The 7,199-nt window shown below is 50.7% G+C and overlaps 1 long non-coding RNA gene across 2 annotated transcripts; it reads right to left on the bottom strand.

Moving 5' to 3' along the window:
* Positions 1-753: 753 nt before the first annotated feature.
* LOC128139061 (uncharacterized) lies at positions 754-3,079 on the bottom strand. 2 transcript variants are annotated; one of them, XR_008234209.1, is made up of 4 exons: positions 2,985-3,079; positions 2,601-2,871; positions 2,318-2,423; positions 754-1,203 (listed from the first exon to the last, which is right to left on the bottom strand). It is a non-coding gene; the product is annotated as an uncharacterized LOC128139061 (long non-coding RNA). The 2 variants fall into 2 exon arrangements; XR_008234210.1 differs by having other exon boundaries at positions 754-1,161.
* Positions 3,080-7,199: the final 4,120 nt, after the last annotated feature.

Below are 7,199 nucleotides of genomic sequence, written 5' to 3'. Positions count from 1 at the left end.
GAAGGGACTGGCAGGACAACAAGATAAAGACAGGACAAGGGACAGGGAAACATTCTCAAGTGATATGGGAGAAGAAACAGCAAGAACTAGAAAACAGAAACAGGGAGCCAGGTAGAGAGAAAATTTTCAAAAAGCAACAGCATATGAGAAACATAGGCAAGAACTAACAAATAGGCACAGGGAGACAGAAAGAGGGAGACGTAGAAAGAAAATCTAAGAAGTGACAGGGTACAGGACAGAGAGGGAAGAGTTAAGAACTAGAGACAGGGAGATGGATAGAAGGAAACAGAAAATTTTGAAAGCAACAGGGTACAAGAATCAAAAAGTAGGTACATGGAGCTGCATAGAGGGAGACATAAGAACGAAATTTGAAAAGCAACAGGGTACAAGAAACACAGGTGAGAAATTAAAATAAGGTCAGGGAGACAAAAAGAAGGAAAAGTAGCAAGAAAATTTAAAAAGCAACTGGGTTTAAGAAACATGCAAGAATTTAAATAAGGATGGAGAAGTAGAAAGTTTCAAAAGTGACGACATACAAGAAACATAGGCCAGATTTTAAAAATAGGGACAGGGAGCCTGAGAGAAGGAAACTGTGGTGGGTTGACCTTGGCTGGCTGACGAGCATCCACCAAGCCACTCTACCATTCCCCCTCCTCAACAAGACCGGAGGGTAGAAAATACAACAAAAAAGCTTGTGGGTCAAGATAAGGACAGAGCAATCGCTCACCAATTACTGTCACAGGCAAAACAGACTCGACTTGGGGAAATTAATTTATTGTCAGTCAAAATCAGAGTACAATAATGAGAAATACGAACAAATCTGAAAAACACCTTCCCCCCACCCCTCTCTTTTTTTCCTGGGCTCATCTTCACTCCTGACTTCTCTACCTCCTCCTACCGAGCAGCACAGGGGGAGAAGGAGGGGGGGGTTGCAGTCAGTTCATCACAAGTTGTCTCTGCTGCTCCTCCCTGCTTTGTGCTCTTCTTCTGTTCCAGTGTGGTGTCACTCCCATGGGGCCGCAGGTCCTGCCAGAAAACCTGCTCCAGTGTGGGCTCCTCTCCACAGCGTCACAGCCTCCTTCGGGTGAATCCGCCTGCTCTGGCGAGGGGTCCTCCGTCGGCTGCAGGGTGCATATCTGCTCCGCCATGGACCTCCGTGGGCTGCAGGGGGACAGCCTGTGTCACCATGGTCTTCACTGCAGGCTGCAGGGGAATCTCTGCTTTAGGACCTGGATCACCACCTCCTTTTTCTTCTTCACTGACCTTGGTGTCTGCAGGACTGACAGCTTCTGCACAGCTTTTTTTTAGCCCTTCTTAAATATCACAGAGGTGCTACCAGCGTTGCTGGTTGGCTCAGCTTTGACCAGTAGCAGCTCCATCTTGGAGCTGGAACTGGCTGTGCCCAACATGGGGGCAAGTCCTGGTGTCTTCTCAAAGAACCCACCCCTGCAGCCCCTATCCACTCCCCTGCCCCAGCTTGCCACACAAACTCACTACAACAGTGATCAGCTACAGGGCAGAGAGGCGGGATTGAAAAGTAAGGAAAGGGAGACAGAGAGAGACAGGGTGGGGAAATAGCAATGGGCTACAGGACAGAGAGGAGGAACTAATAAAAAAGGAGAGGGTACCAGACAGAGAGATGGATAAAAACAAATATTAGTGATGAGCCACAGGGCAAAAGGAAGAATTAAAAAACGGGACAGTGAGGTAGATGAGAGAGACTGAGAAATATCAAAAACACTGATGATCTAAAGGGGAGAGAGAGGGGAAATAAAGAATAGGGACAGGGAACCAGACAGAGAGAGAATAATAAAGACAAAAATGGGCTATGGGACAGTGAGGGAAGAAGTTAAAACATAGGGACAGGGACCTGGAACAAGAGAATCTAAGAAAGTAAAAGTGTATCCAGAATACAGGGCAGAGAAAGGAATTTAAAAATAGAGACACAGCATCAGACAGGTGAGAGCGGTGGGAATTGTGAAGGGCTAAAGGGCAGACAGGGAGGAATTAACAAGATTGGGATAAGAAGACAGACGGATAGATGGAGAAAGACAAAGTAGTGATGGGCTGCAAGGCAGAGACAGAGAATAAAAAAAAAGAGGGATGGGACAGGTCAGAAGTGCAGAGAGAAAAAGAAAACAGAGAGGCAGAACAACAGAGAAAGAGGGGGACTTAGAGAACAAGAAAGGGAGAGGTACAGAAAAAAAAAAAACCACAAAAAAATTAAAGCAGTGAGAGAAAGAGAAGGTGGGGGCAGGGAGGGACTGGGATGCAGAAGAGGGGTGACACAGCCCCAGGGGTCCAGGACTCACTGTACCTCCTGCTGTTGGAGCTGCTGGGAGAATTTGACAGTTCAGACATGTCTGTCTCTCTCTCCCTCTCCCTTCCTCCTCTGTAGCTGCACTCACTTGACTGTCATCCACCTAAGAGAATAGAATGGTGTCTTCCAGCTCTTACAATATGAGGCTTCCTAGAAACACAGCCTCACATGCACACACACTACATGGCTGTACTGTGGTTTTGGTTATGCATACAGACCCTGCCGTGCACACTGGTGATCGGACCTGCTGCGGACTACACTAGGAAGGATCCATCCTCACCTGGAGAGGCAGGCTATCTCCTGTCTGCAGCTGGTGGCTGGATCCTCTTTATTTTATTCTTCAGCAGCTTTACCATTCTGTGGCCTCTCCAGCTTCAGCGTCAGCTTCAGCAGCTCCTGTCCACAGCCAGTAAGCGCTCCACCTGTCCCTCTGTGCTCCCGCGCCGCAAGGAGAGGGAGGCCAGGCAGAGACAGCCCACGCAAGCCTGAGGCTGCTGCAGTCAACGGCATCCCCAGGGGACGAACGGACAACCGCACCCACAGCGTGGCCTCTGGGAGAAGGAAAGAGGCAGCAGTGACCATTACTACCGCAGCTCGACCCTGGCCGGAGCCCCTCCTTCCGCAGACGCCGCTCGTTCCCCGCGCCGCTGCTAACGGCACCCACGTTAAGGGAGACTCCAGACCACCGCAGGGCCAGCTTGCTGCCCTCGCGACAGGGCTCGGGGGCTGCCTGCGGCTACAGCGCAGGCTTCAGGGGAGGGGCTGGAGCTGGGGGCAGCCGCACAGGCCAAGTGGGGCCGGGGGAGCTCTGGCGACTCGGGCGGGCGCCCGCTAGCCGCGCCTGGGGGGTGCCCGCCTCCGTCCCCTCTTCCCTTCTACCGGCTCTCGGGGAACTCCCCAGCGCTGCCCTGGCCCGGCTCGCCTCCGGCGGACCGGCAGCCTGCCGCGGCGGCAGCTTCACAGCTTCCCATCCCGCCAGGGGGCAGGAGGCACCCCCTACCCCCGCCCCCGCTGAAAGGGATCGCTCGTCTCACCCGCAGTCCCGGCGCTCGCCCGCTGCCACCCAGACCCGCGCCCTGCGAGCCGCCACGCTGCTCCCGGGGACCGCGCATGCGCCGGAGGGGCCGGAGCCCGCGCGCGAGCGCCGGGCTGCCCCACGCGCAGAACGGCGCATGCGCCCGGGAGGGCTGGTCGGGGAGCGGGCGCGGCGGGAAGCCTGCGGAAAACCACGCGAAACCGGCAACGGTCCTGTGTCTGACCTGGTCTGACTCCGGGGGCCGCGGCGGCAGCGAGGACTACGCCGCTCCCGAGAGCCACGGAGCTGGCCGGCCGCCGAGTCCGCGAAAACTACAACTCCCGGCATGCCCCGGGAGGCAGCCAGCCCCGCTGCCTGACCCCGAGGGGACGCCGCTTCCGTTTCCGCCCACCCCCACGCCGGCGCAGCCGCAATCCCCGCCGGGCAACCAGCGCCGCTCCGGGCAGCTCCGGCGCGCTCCCGCCGCCGGCTCCGGCACGGCGCGGCAACCCCCGCCCGGCTCCGGCACGGCGCGGCAACCCCCGCCCGGCTCCGGGCAGCGCCCGCCGCCGCCGCTCCGGCACGGCGCGGCCCCGCCCCGCTGCCGCTCCGCGCGTCCGGCACGGACCCCGCCGTCCTCCTCGGGGCTTTCCCCGGGACCCGCCGGGCGATTGCGCAAGCCCCGCCACGGGGCCCGGGCCCCCCCCGGCCCACGTGCTCCCGGCCCCCCGCGAGCCCCCAGGGCCCCGGCCCCCCCCCGGCCTCGGCACAGGCGGCCCCCACCTCCCCCGGGCCACCCCCGCCTGGGACGGTCGCGGTCCGAGGGGCGCCCGGCCCCGCTCACCTTCTCCCGAGGGGCAGCCGCAGCCCGGCCACCGCTCTGCTCTGCTCCGCTCCGCTCCTGCCTGGGCTCCCACCGGCCCCGCCGCGGCCCCTCCCCCGGCAGCCCCCCCTTCCCAGGGAGGGGCCGTCGCCATCAGCCTCACTGCCCGCACCTGGGGCTCCTCCAGCGCGCAGCTGTGGTACCGAAATCCCGAATAAAACTCCACAACACCCATGGGAAGTTCAGAAGCAGGCGCTTCGTTTATGGAATGAAAGATGTCAAAGTAAGATGACTCTTGACGAGCTGTTCACTGGGGTAAAAATACAGATTTTAATACCCGTCTTATTTTAGTTCTAAGACTTGGCAATTGCCAGGTATCATCTTTTCGATTTACCCAGGTCCACCGCCGAGGCCACAAGGGAGATTTCTTCCAGAGAGAGGATAGAGTTACTAAGTCTAAAGTCCATTATTTGCTTTTGTCCTTCAGGAAAAGGTGAGTGGATCGTATATCATCACTATTCACCCAAACAGTTAACAACCCTAAACTTTTCACCTGTCCTTTAATACAGTCAATTCCAAGCTAATTTTTTTCCATTATTAAGAGGGGACCCAGGATCATTTAAAATATTATTCTACTTTCTACAAATACATGCCCCATCTTAGAGCTTTAGCTACTAGAGAAAGTCTTTGGATTTTGGGGTCAGAGGAGTTGCAAGTCTAAACTTTCATACCCTTCTCTTTAGGATGTGTGATTTTTCTCTGTGTGTCTAAACCAGTCTAAATTTCCCTAGATGGTCCTGACTCTGGGTGGATCTAACAAGGATCCTGGAACTCCAGTAAATTCCAAACATCGTTTTATATTTTAAATAGGATCCCAAGTTCCTTTCTGCACTTGTCTCTACGGTTTTGGCAACTGACAGCCCCAAGGGGTCTTTGTACAAGTTTCTCCCGAAGGGCGATAAATTTATTCTTTTGTCCGTGAGGTGGATGGTTTGGTAATGTTATAATTCAAAATGCTATAATTCCTTCTTTCAAATTTAAAAAAATAATTGCCTTTTAAATCCATCCAATTTAATTTGCTGAAATGATTCTCATTGTTCTACGTCTTTTCTCAAGTTTTGGTTAAATTCAGTGTCAGTATTCTCCACGGAACTAGATTTTCATCTGACTTTGGAATCGGAAGGCAGGCTGTTATCGAGGTTAAATTTTGTGTCTTTACAAAACTTCGAATCAATTCCAAAACTAGAATTTTTTTTTTTAATCAAAATTACAGAAACGGTTAATATCAAGATTAATAGCTCAAACAATAATTGTTTCATTTTGTTTATCTTATGTTTAGAACCCCTCAAAAAAAATACTTAAGCCCTATAACACACAAAAAGATTACTGCCCTTGACAATATTCCTAATAGCAACCCCAATATTATAAATTTTACACAATTGTTTTCCCAAATAGATAATGTGAAACTTACTTATAGGTTTTCAGTTTCAAAGGGCCAGTTTCTTTAGACTTCCAATTTCCTGTTGGTGCTTTCTTTAGTCTTGAATAATGAAGCCAAGGTTCTTCGCCCAGACCTTTACTGCTCTAAGTGTTGTTAAAATGACTCGATACGGTCCTTTCCACTTCTCAGTGATTTTATATATATTCAATCTCCCGGTCGGAAGGGATGCGCTGCTACGTCCAATTCTAAGGGTCCAGCTGCGGAGACATACTGACGAAGTTCTTGAAAAGAATTTCTCAAAGAAATCATAACACCTTTTAAAAACATATCTCCAAAGCCACTCCAGATACTCAGAACATAGGACTCTTGATACGGTCTTTCATATAACATTGCATAATGACTTAAATTTTCTTTCTCTTCTGGCTATACTCTGATTCTTAATAGAGCCATGGGTAAGGCTTTAACCCATGTGAGTGAGGTTTCCTGACAAATTTTACTCAACCGTTGCTTGAGGGTATAGTTCATTCTTTCTCCCCAACCCCCCCCCCCCGCCCCCTTGCTTGTGGTCTATATGGGGTGTGATAGTCTCAATCTATAGCTAATACTTTGCTCGACTTGTCTCATCATCTTTGCTATGAAATGAGGGCCATTGTCAGATGACATTCTTACAGGCACCCCATAGTTTGGTATTATCTCTCTGAGCAAGACTTTAACTACTTCTCTTGCTTTGTCGGTGTGACAAGGGAAAGCCTCGGGCCACCCAGTAAAGATATCAACTAAAACTAGGGTAGATCCTTCTTTTCAAGGCAATTCTATAAAATCAATTTGCTAGTATTCCCCTAAAAAATTTCCTTATTTAATAATTCCAAAGATAATCTTATTACTGATTTGGGGATCATTTTATATATAAATTTCACATCCGCTTATAAATGTTTAAACAATCTTTGTCATATTTTACTTTCTGTTCCCCGATATACTTTGTTATGTTCAGCTCGGGCAATTTCTCTTATTATCGTGGGCGGGACTATTATTTGACCTGTCGGTGTTACAGCCTGTCCTGTTTCATTTTGTTAGCCTGCAATCTAACAATTAATTCTTCCATCTTTTTCATTATAATTTGGAGTTTCTTTAGGCAATTTTATACTTTTCTCTGGAACTAGCGCTAGGATGCCTTTTTCTGCAGCCTCTTTAGCAGCTTTATCAGCCAGTCGGTTACCTGCGTTAGGAACAGCCTTACCTAACTGGTGCGCTTTACAGCGCGTTATCGTGACTGCTGTTGGTTTTTGAACGGTTTCTAACAATTTCGGTATTTGTTCTGCATGCTGAATGGTGGTTCCTTGTGCAGATAACAGTCCTCTCTCTCTCCATATCGCTCCATGCGCACGTACTACTCCAAAAGCGTACTTTGAGTCTGTCCAAATGTTGACTCGCTTTCCTTGACTTAGTTCCAGAGCTCGAATAAGAGCTATCAATTCAGCCTTTTGGGCAGATGTCATCGAAGGCAAAGTTCGCAACGCAATTACCTCCTCGGTTGTTATTGTCTATCTGGATAAACGTTTTCCTTCACAGATGAAACCGCTTCCGTCGGTATACAGTTCCC

The sequence above is a fragment of the Harpia harpyja genome, chromosome 2, assembly GCF_026419915.1.
Source record: "Harpia harpyja isolate bHarHar1 chromosome 2, bHarHar1 primary haplotype, whole genome shotgun sequence".
NCBI lineage: Eukaryota > Metazoa > Chordata > Aves > Accipitriformes > Accipitridae > Harpia > Harpia harpyja.
Note: the sequence above shows the minus strand (reverse complement) of the source record. Positions and strands in the feature narration are given on the sequence as shown.